We start from the raw sequence: 13552 nt of genomic DNA, 5'->3' as shown, positions 1-13552 counted from the left end.
CTGTCTGTCTGTCTGTCTGTCTACTACGTTTTCACGGCCCAACCGCTGAACCGATTTTAATGAAATTTGGTACAGACTTGGAATACATCGCGGGGAAGGACATAGGCTACTTTTTATCCCGGAAAATCGAAGAGTTACTACAGGATTTTAAAAAACCGAAATCCACGCGGGCGAAGCCGCGGGCATCCTCTAGTTAGGTATATATTGTAGGAAATCTGGAAGACTTCGTTGTTCTTGGGATGAATTATCTTCGTCTATTATGAAACGTCCACTTTGTACCTTTGTAGCGACTACCATCACCGGCACGGAAAGCAGATACTTCAGAGAAAAACCCCGGTACGAAATTTTACCTTCGTTATCATCAGAGCTGAATGCAAAGCCAATGGCTTCCATGTATATTTGACACTAAGAAAATCATCATTAATAAGCTCAATTTCTTTACTTGAATTATGAAATAGTACTGACTTGGCACTGGAAAACGCCATACAATAAGAGAAGAGTACCTATCTTGCGCAGAAAATGTTTTATTAACCCCCGACCCAAAAGAGGGGTGTTATAAGTTCGACGTGTGTATCTGTGTATCTGTCTGTGGCATCGTAGCTCTTAAACTAATGAACCGATTTTAATTTAGTTTTCTTTTGAAAAGTGGCTTGATCGAGAGTGTTCTTAGCTATAATCCAAGGAAATCGGTTCTGCCGTTTGAAAGTTATCAGCTCTTTTCTAGTTACTGTAACCTTCACTTGTCGGGGCTGTTATAAATTTTTAATTTACACTTGTTGTTCCTCTGGTTTACAGTAGATAAAGAATAAGATTTATTTATTTCATTATAACATTTACATAGTAGGTATATAGACAATTATTATATAGGAAGTCTCTATCTGCGCTAGGATAACCGAGGATTGGAACTTCCAACTTGATTTATAGAATGAATGGAAGTAGATGTAAAGTTTGTTGTAGATAAGTTGTTACTTATTTACAAAATGCCTTGTATACAAACATGTTGATTAAATGGAACGATGTAATTAATTATCACCATGTGGGCCTATTTAGGCATTTGGCAATGTCCTTGGCACTACGATTGCATGTTATGAACAGGATCACATAACTCGATCGTCAAACTGCGAGTTAAGTAATGTATCTAACTAGGTGATAGCCTAGTGAGCGATGACGGCCTAGTGGTTAAGACGTCGGTTTTCAAGCCCGGGGGCTCGTGGCTCAATCCCGGACACCTCTAACTTTTTGGGAGTTATGTGCGTTTCAAGAAACGAAATAGCACTTGCTTTAAGAGGGCTCTCTCCGTCACTCGTTTCCACTCGTTTCATACAATCGTAGTTCCAATTTCATTTGTATATTAAGCAACCAAAGTCCATGAAATTTTGCAGACATATTCTAGAAACTAATATCTATGCCTGTGGTTTTCCAGATTTCCGTTAAAATATTCGGTTTCAAAGTTACGCGGTCTTATAAATTCGCATACAAATCTTTGAGCCCCTGTAATTTTAAAACTAAATATTTAAAAAAAATCTAAAACGCCACAGGCACAGATATTAGTGTCTAGAATATGTCTGCATAATTTCATGGACTTTGGTTGCTTAATATTCAAATGAAATTGGAACTACGATTGTATGAAACGAGTGGAAACGAGTGACGGAGAGAGCCCTGTTAAGGGTGAACGAAAACATCGTGAGAATGCATGCCTTAAGAGTTTTCCATAATGTTTTTAATGAATTTCAATTAAACGATGGACCTATAAGTATCTCGTAAGAAATTTTTATTTTCCGGGATAAAAAGTAGCCTACGTTCGTCCCTGGGATGTAAGCTAACTCTGTACCAAATCTGATCAACATCGTTTAATCATAATCGGAAAACCTAGCAGACAGACAGACAGACACACTTTTGCATTCATTTGCAATATTAACATGTATTTTATACGTAGGCAGGCATGTTTACTTTATGAAGTGTTAGGTACCGCTGAGCTTCTTGCCGGTTTCTTCTCAAAAGATTCTTTTCCGAACCCGGTAGTAGGTAGAGTCTTGACATGTCGTTTAAGAGCGTGTAAAGTAAGTAGGCCTACATGAAATAAGTAAAATGACTCTGAGCTTCAACCTGCTCTTATGTAACTTCAGTGCTTTTATATAATCTCAGGCTCAACTCTCTGTAAAATTATAACCTTTGATGTGAAATAATGACATAAACACAGCGATATAGGTCAATCGTACTGTATCAGGGGGAAAATTGTGAATACACTCACCCTCTCACCTACTTTCTGGCCCCTTCTGTGCTTTTTATGTGAATGTAAACATTAATTAGTGCTTTAAACCAAAATTGCTGTAATGAGGTACAAAATAACAGGTAGGCACCAATAAATAAAATAGGTAACTACTTTTACGTTATTATATCAAACCTATTTATTTCGAAGTTTTAAACTACGCTTGCTCAAGACTTTGAATAATTTGCGAGATTTGACAAATAAAAATCCTGCATTGGTAGGTATCACGCATGATGCTAGTTAGGCAATAGAATATGAATAGAATTACATATTTCGTGATAATTACACTGACCGACGGATGGCTGAACGGACAGCGGAGGCTTAGTAATAGGGTCCCGTTGGCACCCTTGGCGTACAAACTACGGAACCCTAAAAAAAGTTCTAGGCGTCACTTCGCTCCGTCTGTGACGTTGCGTCAAAGGAGCTCCGGGTTTCGATACGGTAGTTATAAATATGCTCAAAAGCTTCTTTTTGGGACGCCCCTGAACGGCACGATGGACATCCAAGCTAAGATCTGCTTCTTACTTCTGTTAATCTGTATACCTACTCACAATATGTTAGAGCGGTAAGAGCCTAGTAGTTCAGACGTCAGCCTCCTGTTCGGGGGGTCAGAGATTCGATCCCGGACAGGCATCTCTAACTTGTCGGGGCTATGTACGTTTTAAGCAATTAAAATATCACTTGCTTTAAAGGTGAAGGACAACATCATGAGGAAATCTGCATATCTGAGAGTTCTCCATAAGTGTGTGAAATCTGCCAATCCGCACTTGGTCAGCGTGGTGAACTTTGACCAAACCATTCATTCATTCAATTCAATTCATCCATTCATTTTATCAGACCCGTACTCAGTAGTAGACTGGTGATCGGTTGATGATGATACTGTTCTGCTTCTTACTTCTGTTACTTTGTATAATCAGAAATTACTGGTTAGCTTAGAAATCAAAGCACAAACAAATATATCTACCAGTACCACTTATTAGTGCCCAGCACTGGATTTTAAATTACATATTAAAGAGTCAAGAGGAAAGTAGGTCATGGTTATATGACTATTGCACGCCCTCATTTCTCTTTTATCAACAAAAGATGAAAAAACTGAATTGATTCAAACAGTTTTTCAAAAGACTTTTGTTATCTATGCGATAGTATAATGCAAGGTTTTTTTAAGCTTGAGCATAAAAATATCTACTTCATATTTTTTGGTAGTTTCTTTATTACAAACATTTAGTTTTTAAACATGCTCATTGTCCACATTAAAGATGATAAATACTTACTCCATTTTCCTTTAAAAAAAAGCAATAAAAACTGTTCTGAAGCCGCGATTACACCAGTAAGTTTTACAAGTTTTATTCACGTAAGTATAGCTTACGTAGGTAGTTAATTGACATCTAATTAACAGCATTAATAATGTATATGTACTTATATTTTACATTAGTAAAAAATAATTACACAACAATAATGCAGTTATTGAGACTCAATTCTTGGCCAAGTCGGAAAATGTTGGTCGCTGCAACCGTGCGCACTGGGCGACCAGTAACCACGATCTAGAAGCAGTTGCAGCTTTATTGCATTATTTTGTATTGTAAAAAATAAATTACACATTAGTGATAATGAAGGTCTGTTTCACTGACACGGTCCGCGCATGATAAATCGGATAATTTATCGCAACAGGCTACGGCACAGTTTAGGGTAAACCATATCTACCTACCTATTGAACCTAGGTATATTTACTAGATGATGCCCACAACATTGTTCCCGTAGAATTGGACTTTTAAAAATCCCGTGGGAAACTGTCATTTTCCGGGTTAAAATAAAGCTTATATCACTCTTCAGGTCTTCAACTAAGTATATCGATGCAAAATATCACGTCAATCCGTTGCTCCGTTGCGGCGTGATTATAATGTCCTTAAAAAAGAATTAGAGGAAATAAAGTACCTATCTATTCATATACGAATAATATTTATTTCCCGGGTAGATTTTTCAATCGTCAAAAAACTTTTATCTGAGGAATCAGTTTTTGTATATGAAAAAGATATCAAACGTCAAAATTCGTCTGTTAAAGTTATCTGGCTGGCGATTGAAAAAAATCATTAGGTAAAAGGTAGGCAAGCAAAAGTTATCATGTTTAGTTTTTCACATTTTTTTGGTTTCTGTCTAATAAACTATTTCACAAAGGGTATTGTTACATGTGGCTAGGTACCTACCAAATAAATGATGATATTATACAAAGAAGCTAAATCGTGTAATTTTCCTTATGGACTCTCCCAAAAAGGTCTCACAAAATGTCAAGTGCCATTTACAAAATCACTATTCAAATAAAAGTGTCACGCGGCAAGGATCAATCAAAGCGTTAGTAATTCAAGCGGTGCCGTGATTACGAGTTACGGGTTTCCAGACACGCCCCTTATGCCTACAACACTACTTTACTTTGTGGCAAATGAGTGTTATTCATCGTGTCATTCTTCAAGGTTCTGTAATAGTTACATTATTTGGTGTTCAGTAAGTGCCTATTAAAATTGTAAGACTGATTTTTATAAATTGACGTGAGCTACACTTATATTATTTAAAAAAGGGTGTCAAACTTGGAAAATAATAATAAGACTTCTGAAACTGTAGGTAGGTATAGTAGGTATAGTGCACGACAGATTGAGATGGCAATCGGAGTATGACGCGGGGGATCGCCCCGTACACCCGCACGTCCACCCGCAGCGACTCAGTGCGGGAGGTGTGCGGGTGTGCGGGGTGTCCCCACCCCGGTTGCCATTTCAACCTGTCAAATTCAAATTCAATGATTTATTCAATAAAATGTAGGTACAATATGTTGAAATAATGTCTGATGAGCCTTATACATTTTACCACTATAACTGGTGTTTGAATATTACCTTAAATTAAATTAAATACAAATAAAAGTCAAGACTAAAATATTAAGTAAAGAAAGACATACATAGACTTTACACAAGCAAATTATAAAATAATAGTCACGGATTATAGGTACCTTACATAAAATAAGGCTGCGATTACACCTGTAAGTTTTGTTCACGTAAGTAGCTTACGTAATTAATTTACAACAAAATACGTAAGTTAATTGTGTGTAAAACTTGCAGGTGTAATCGCGGCCTAAACATAAATAGATACGAGTAGGTAGTGTGATCTCCAGTTGTGTTTTTTTTAATAAAAATTTCATAAATTTCAAATTTCAAAATTCCATATTTTATTTAATAAAAAATCGGTCAAGTGCGAGTCGGTCTCGCACACGAAGAGTTCCGTACCGTTCCGTAATGGCAGCCATTTGAAATTTTTATAATTTGACAATGAAAATACACATTCTGTGAAAATTCCAACACTCTACTTAATACAGTTCACGAGATACAAGCTTCTGACAGACAGACGGGCGGACGGACGGACAGTGGAGGCTTAATAATAAGTCTCCTTGATACCCTTCGGCTAGTACGGAACCATTAGAACAAAGATTTAATGCGTTCGCGTCGCTAAAAGATTAATACTCGAGGGGTAGATTGCCAATGATTTTATTTTGCAATGGAAAAATAGATAGCAATCTAGCGCTGACTGCTCTGTTAAGTAGATCATCGTACGATTAGCAAATAGGGCTTCATTGTTTACTAAAATATTACCACAATTGTGTAATTCTTTTCAATCTAAATAAGTACTAGGTATAAAATAGGTATTAAGTATTTGCAAAACGACCCCACTGTGGCATCTATCCGGACTTTACCCTACACCTACTAAACTAGCGGCACGCTATGATGGCCGGTTTGACGTTTGTCCGCTCATGAAGTTCCGTATTAATTGATAACGACTTTGAAGGAAATAATTGTATTACTTTATTGACGATAGTGATGTGCAGAGATTCATAAATTTTATCGAATGTAGTTTTAGGTTTAGGACTCAAAATTTATTTATTAAATTGATTTCTTAAATGTATACAAGTGTAGAAAAATCAGTTTGCACCATTTAAGGGGTGAATGTACTTGTGAATATGAACAATTTTCACTATGTGGACAAACCTCTGAAATCGCAAAAAAATATCAATAAATTTTTAAAAATGGAATCTAATACGATCGTCACATAGGATCGCTGGCTAGCACAACTACTACCTCCGGCAAACTCGCGTCAATGCTCAATGCAAAACAAAGCAGTTTCGAATTGACGTTGCTTCGAAAAGTATAAACTGTCAGTGCAATGCGATTGTGATATAGTTTTGACCTGGCTTTGGATTTCAAATATTGATACTGCATTACTGTTGACCCTTGCTCGTTAATTTGGACTCTGTTCAAGCCCTTTGTTGTGGATTTCGTCGATATGACCGAACGTACGCAGAGAACTGTTCTAAATAGTCAGACACGTGAGTTCGTAATACGCCTTCGTAACTATTTCGATCGTGAAGCTCAAAATGGAGGGCCAATTTTACCTATAACGTCAGTGGTTGAACGCGTAGCTGATGCGCTTAATATTGGACAACGAACTGTTGGACGGATAACTAAAAAAAAATATGGCGAGACTGGCACAGAAGAAAATAAACTTCACACACCAAAAAAGAGAAAACGAGCAAAACCAGTCGTAGGCATCGATAGCTTTGATGCCGATGCTATCCGAAGACATGTTTACGGCTACTATTTACAGAAGGAGTATCCAACAAGAAAAAAGTTGGTGCATTCACTGAAGGAAGCTGGATTATTCTTCGGTGGGGAAAGTTCTTTAACGAAGATTTTGAAGACCATTGGATTTCGATACAAAAAATGTAACAAACGCAAAATATTGATGGAAAGATTTGATATAGCGATGGCAAGGTATACTTTTTTACGGCAAGTGAAAGAAATCAAAAATTGGCAAAATGTTGTGTTCTTGGATGAAACATGGCTTAATGCTAACCATACTGTAGGCCGTTCTTGGAACGATGACACAGCAGCATCTACTTCCAAAGTTCCTGTAGGAAAAGGATCGCGACTTATAATTTGTCACGCCGGAACCATCAACGGGTTTGTCGAAGGTTCTCTCATGGCTTTTGCGTCAAAAACCACTGGAGACTATCATGAAGACATGAATGGAGAAAAGTTTACTGAATGGTTTACCTCAATGTTGTGTAGCCTCCCTGAACCATCTATTATAATTATGGACAACGCCCCATACCACTCGATGCAAATTGACAAGCCACCTGCCCAATCCCAAAAGAAAGCTGATATCGTCGCATGGCTTCGTAAAAATGGCGTAGATGCAAACATGAATATGTTAAAAGCGGAATTAGTACGTCTTTTAAAAGAAAACAAACCAACCAAGATCCGATACGTCATTGACGAAATAGCATTAGAACATGGGCACAGGCCACAGAGTTATACGGTTACCGCCTTACCATTGTGAGTATAATGCGATTGAGTTGGTGTGGGCTCAAATTAAGGGATATGCTGCAAGACACAATACAGAACCCCCATTTACCACAAAAAAAATGCTAAAATTATTAGAAGAAGCTTGTGAACATGTGACTAAAGGAGACTGGGAAAAGGTTGTGAATAGAACTGTTAAATTAATAAGGGAAGATTATGAAAGAGATGTGAAAATAGATAATATTATAGAAAACGAACATATAATTATTAATGTATGTGATGATAGCAGTGACGACAGTGAAAATAGTAGTATGGACGAATCTGATTAATTATGGCCTTTTGTGGCACCTTTTTTGGTATCTTTTGTATTCATATGTTTCTTGTGTGCATATAAAGTATGTATATTCATTTTCGTTCAAATATTCAGTTCGTTCAAATAAATTAAATAAACATATACATTTTTGTTTTATTAAACCTATTTAATCAGGTACAAAAACAAAACTTAATTGTTTTTTGTTCGAGAATAAATTGACATTCCACATCACTATTGTAATGTGTCAAACCGGCCATCATAGCGTGCCGCTAGTGTAGGCACAAAGAGTAGGTTGCGTCATATCCCAGTGTTTGGTGTGATGCAGTCAAGCTCTAGCCCCTAAAGTTAAAATAAAAACAACTAGTACAGGAACGTAATATTGTACGTAATTTGAAAGTTTAACGGTTTATTAGAGTGCCCTACAATATGCTACCCGTTAAACGTATTATGAAAATAAAATAAGTATACTATTGAAAAAAATGTTTTACAATACTAAAATAACTTCTTTTTTCATATTTTACTGTGCCCGTGATTATGTTCCTACTTGCCTATAAATGAGACATCTCGAAGGTTCCCGAAGGCTGCCTGTGTTAGATTTGTCGGCTAGCTAGCTTTTTTCGAAATTGGACTTACTTAGCTGGATTGTGTGTCAGAGCTTTCTTATGAGATATTATATGTACATAATATAACCATGGGTCTCATAAGAAAGCTCAGATTCATGCTGCGGGCAATGGGGAGGGTTTTCTAAATCATAATATATCGCCCGACATGCATTAAAAGGCTTCGAACGTCCGCCCACACCTTACGTCACCCAATAGAGCTCCTATGACACCCCCATCTATATCTAACACTAGCATTTTTTTAACCGATTTCGAAAAAAGCGATCAATTTCAACCGATTTTCACGAAGTTTAATTGGTATACATACTAGAGTGTACTAATTAACATCCCGTTGACGGACATGTATGCTATTTTTATCTCGTCGGATTTTAAAAGAACCTAATTCCACATGGAGGTGCATGTGGTCCATAATTCTATCGGGTGCATCATCAAGTACCTACTAGTACCTACCTAACAAAAATATTGGTTTGTACGAAAATGTAGTGAATAGAACGTTATCTGTCTAAGAGTGTGATAACTATCACCCACCCTGACCCATAACCTCCAGATAGACACTTCGAAATGTGATAAAGTGCACTGAGAGGTCGTTCTGAGGGTTTAATGGCGCAAGAAATACTTAGGTCGCCTAACTAGCCGAGTAGTGGCGTTATACGATTATATCGTAAACACTGCATTGGCGGCGGTCGATGTATGGTGTCATAGCCACACTATAGTGTGATAAAAGCTGAGCTGATTCCTAAGTAGTTAGAACTCGCGAGTCGTAGGTATACGGCCATGATCACAGCTAATTGAAAAGAGCAACCACCGAGTTTCTAGCTAGTTCTTCTCGGTACGAACGGCATTTCGAACAAGTGGTAAATAATTTTGACGATTCAAAAGCACATATTCTATTCTATTCTATTATAATGGACGCAGTGACCAGTAAATATCTCAATACGCATTGCGCACTTGGTTGCGACGACCAGCTGGCTGCACAAATTGCTGTCCCACTAGCCATTGCGGCTATATTTTGTATACCTACTATGAGCGTCCGCGCACTGCTCGTGCGACCAAATAAAAAATTTTCAAAAGAAAAATAAAACCGACTTCAAAAACCAAAAACACTAAAAAGTAGAAAATAATTTTTGTTTAGCTACACATGTAATGTACCTAGGTATGAAGTCGAGCGAGCATATTAAAACAAAATTAGAAATCCAAGTGTGAAGCTCGCCCGACTTCATACCTAGGTACATTACATGTGTAGCTAAACAAAAATTATTTTCTACTTTTTAGTGTTTTTGGTTTTTGAAGTCGGTTTTATTTTTCTTTTGAAAATTTTTTATTTCACAATTTTTAGTGGCCCCACTGTACTATAATATGCTATGCCCAGTTAAAACCCTACTGTTTACTAAGCTATTACAGTGATCGCGAGCAATTTGCTCCTATCCATTGAGGAGTTCTGTTCTCCATCTCCGAAGATATTCATCAGATCTTCACCAAATTTATATGGGACCACCTGCACAGTATACCCTTTCAAACAAAAAAAAAATTTTCCAAATCGGTCCAGGGGCCTTTGAGTAATCGGGGAACATACATAAAAAATATAAAAAAAAATAAAAAAAAAAGATCCCGACGAATTGAGAACCTCCTCCTTTTTTGGAAGTCGGTTAATGACGTGTCTTTCTTTATGTATATGAGACGATTTTCTAACAAAGGTTTAAATAACAAATTATTCAATACCGCCTTTTTCTAGCAAATCGTCTCCGTAAACAATCCATACTAATACCTATTATCCTAATTTATACTGAAACGCGAAAACGTGTCTGTTTGTCTTCTACCTTTTTGCGGCTAGTCCGCTGAACCGGAAATTGAAAAAAATTGGCGTAAATATAGCTTGCATTCAAGAGATGGACATTTTTTTTTTTTTTTTTTTTTTTTTCTTTAAATCTGGCTTTACTCTGATTAGCCAATGTCAAGTTTGTGATATTTTCAAGTTATTGAATTTATACAAGTATGGACTCCGTCTGCGCCGGCGCCCGCCGACATACGCGCGGCGCCCCTTTAGAGCGCTTCCCAGTCAGTTCCACCACCAAAAAACACCAACTAACACAAAAACCAGCCACTCTTAACAAAAAAAACACTCCAAACAAGCACAGCACGCGCGCCAGCAAACGCCATCACAGACGAAGTCCGAGATGGACATAATAACGCTACTTTTTACACTGAAGTCTTGGGCACCGGCTATTGGAGGTATATTATCTGTGAACTAAAGCAAATCAACTTTCTCTTGTAATGATAATAAGACCCTCGGGATAACAAGATTTTTTTCTTATACCGAATCGAAATCGAAATATTTGAAAAGTGTATTCATAACTCCACGCTTTTTGTTCCATGGAGCTAAAACAACAAAGGAGTTGTTTGTTCTATACAAAAGATAAAAAGCTCTTGTACGAAAATTCGTCAGGAGGTCTTGTTTGTTTAGTGTAAAAAATTCTTTCTTTGAAAAAAAGTCTTCAAATCTTTTATAATACTTACCGTTCTTAAAATATTAGGTTATCGAATGGACTTAATCATAAAATACTGAGTAGATTAAATACTATTTAATACACTTTTTCAATCTATAATAAAATATATTATGTTTGCGCTTGGCGTGTCTTTCAATAAATGTTAGGTATAGGTAAAAGCTCGAACTAAATTATAAGATTAGATTATATTATAAATCTTAGATTATACTGCAAGAGCCTAGACTTTACTTCGGTCGAGTTTTACGGTAGCATATTAGGTAAGTATATAAAACAAAAATCGCTTGCTTTCGTGATAGGCATATACAAATATAGAATAAACAACTTAAATTATATTCGATACACATATTATTTACTTATATGCGAACATCTAATATTAATGTTATATTGTACCCACATAAGTCTAATTAATATGCCTTGGCTAATAGTAATTTATAGAATTACAAGACAAATTTCAGCACTATATTAACAAAGTTTATTACTTGCTCTGCGGCTAGAGTCTTGTAATTAAAACTATTTCCAAGTTCAGACAATGTTAAACTTAAACTACTCTATGCTGAGCGTACAGTACGACCTACGAATCTAATGACTTGTTTCGAAGTTGCTAAACTCTTTGCTTTACGAGTATACCACCGAGTATAGAACGCAATAGGTCGAGATGGCAATCGGGGTAAAAATGTAAAACGTACGAGCCTAGATGAATCTAATGAGAACAAAATTGCCTAATTTTGTAAACTATTGGGGCTTGAAAGCGTTATCACCCGAAACAATATTTCCAGAATACAAGTGTAAATTAAAAATTTATAACACCCCCGACAAGTGAAGTTACAGTAACTAGAAAAGAGCTGATAACTTTCAAACGGCTGAACCGATTTTCTTGGACTATTCCGCGCCTACGATCCAAAGTATCAGAGTTTTCCAAAACATTTTCAATTTCAAATAAATAATTATGTATCAAGGCAACGTCCATCTTGACAGCTTGACATTTGTCAATTGACATAATATTAAGAACCTAACGGTTATGTAACCTTCTTTTCTACAAGAAAACTAGAAAAGAGCTGATAACTCTTAAACGGCTGCACCAATTTTTTTGGATTATAGCTAAGAACACTCTCGATCAAGCCACCTTTCAAACAAAAAAAACTAAATTAAAATCGGTTCATTCGTTTAGGCGGTACGATGCCACAGACAGATACACAGACACACAGATACACAGTCGGGGGTTAAAAATGTAGGCAAATGCCTATTGGGCTTGCAACTCTCTCTATAAGCGGCTTGAAACAGATAGCATTTTTAAAATTACTTACTTGCGTCGCGGTTTTTAACCCCCGACCCAAAAAGAGGGGTGTTATAAGTTTGACGTGTGTATCTGTGTATCTGTCTGTGGCATCGTAGCTCCTAAACTAATGAATCGATTTTAATTTAGTTTATTTTTGTTTGAAAGTTGGCTTGATCAAGAGTGCTCTTAGCTATAATCCAAGAAAATCGGTTCAGCTGTTTGAAAGTTATCAGCTCTTTTCTAGTTACTGTAACCTTCACTTGTCAGGGGTGTTATAAATTTTTAATTTTCACTTGTATTATATAACTAGACGATAATAGACTTAAATCTTGTGTTTTATAAAAAAGTTATGATATTATATGTAGGGGGAAATCTCAGGAATTAATGGTCCGACTCTAAACATTAAGGCTCAAATTCTCCCAACGAACTAAAGCCTGGCCAAATTAATCAACCACAACTACTTCGTATGTTGTTAAAGGCCTTGTGACAAAGCTACGTATCCAAGTCGAGACATGCCGAACCGCCTGCCGCAGCCGAGTTTACAGTCAGCAACAAAGCTAGGTTTGCATCCGCCCATAGTCGCTTGTAGGTACTGGCAGGTGCAAACTTTGTTGCTAACTGTACTTGCGCCTCTGTTCTCATTACAAGTTTCTGTCTGTTATTAATTTGCTCTTGTGTACAAATGAGTTTCAATTTGATCGTAGTACAATATGTGCTATATTGAACTATACTTTTATGTTAAAAGCCTTTAAGAAATGGAGTCAATGCACTACTCGGCCTATATGTACATTTGGCGAACTTTTGGTACGTGCAGCTATTTTTCCGATTTTTGTGGGTTTTCAATGGATGTAGGACTATAATTCTTATTTCATTAATTTTTCATGCACAATTTCAAAGGATCTGACTACAATTTGCAAGAAGCATTTTTTTTTTTGTAAGAATATTAGCCACGTTAAATGACTAATATTCCCCTTTCTTCTCCAACTAAGCGTCAGGCTTGTGCTAGGAGTAGGTACGACAATAGTGCAACGGGCGGGGTTTGAACCGGCGACCTTTCGGTTTTCAGTCCACTCCTTTACCGGTTGAGCTATTGAGGCTCAATAGCTCAACCGGTAAAGGAGTGGACTGAGTGGAGTGGAGCTCATTTATACAATTGCTATTGCATTCACTTATATACTTAAGATTATTGAACCAATGATGACGTAATTTAAATCCAATTACAGGTTTGGTAGTT

The 13552-nt window shown here is 36.7% G+C and overlaps 1 protein-coding gene across 2 annotated transcripts in view; it reads left to right on the top strand.

Moving 5' to 3' along the window:
- Window positions 1-13552, top strand: part of LOC123867151 (rho GTPase-activating protein 100F) — a 63964-nt gene that overhangs the window by 3730 nt on the left and 46682 nt on the right. The window lies entirely within an intron of this gene.

The sequence above is a fragment of the Maniola jurtina genome, chromosome 7 (genome assembly GCF_905333055.1).
Source record: "Maniola jurtina chromosome 7, ilManJurt1.1, whole genome shotgun sequence".
Taxonomy (NCBI): Eukaryota; Metazoa; Arthropoda; class Insecta; order Lepidoptera; family Nymphalidae; genus Maniola; species Maniola jurtina.
This window is presented reverse-complemented; position numbering and strand designations above follow the sequence as displayed.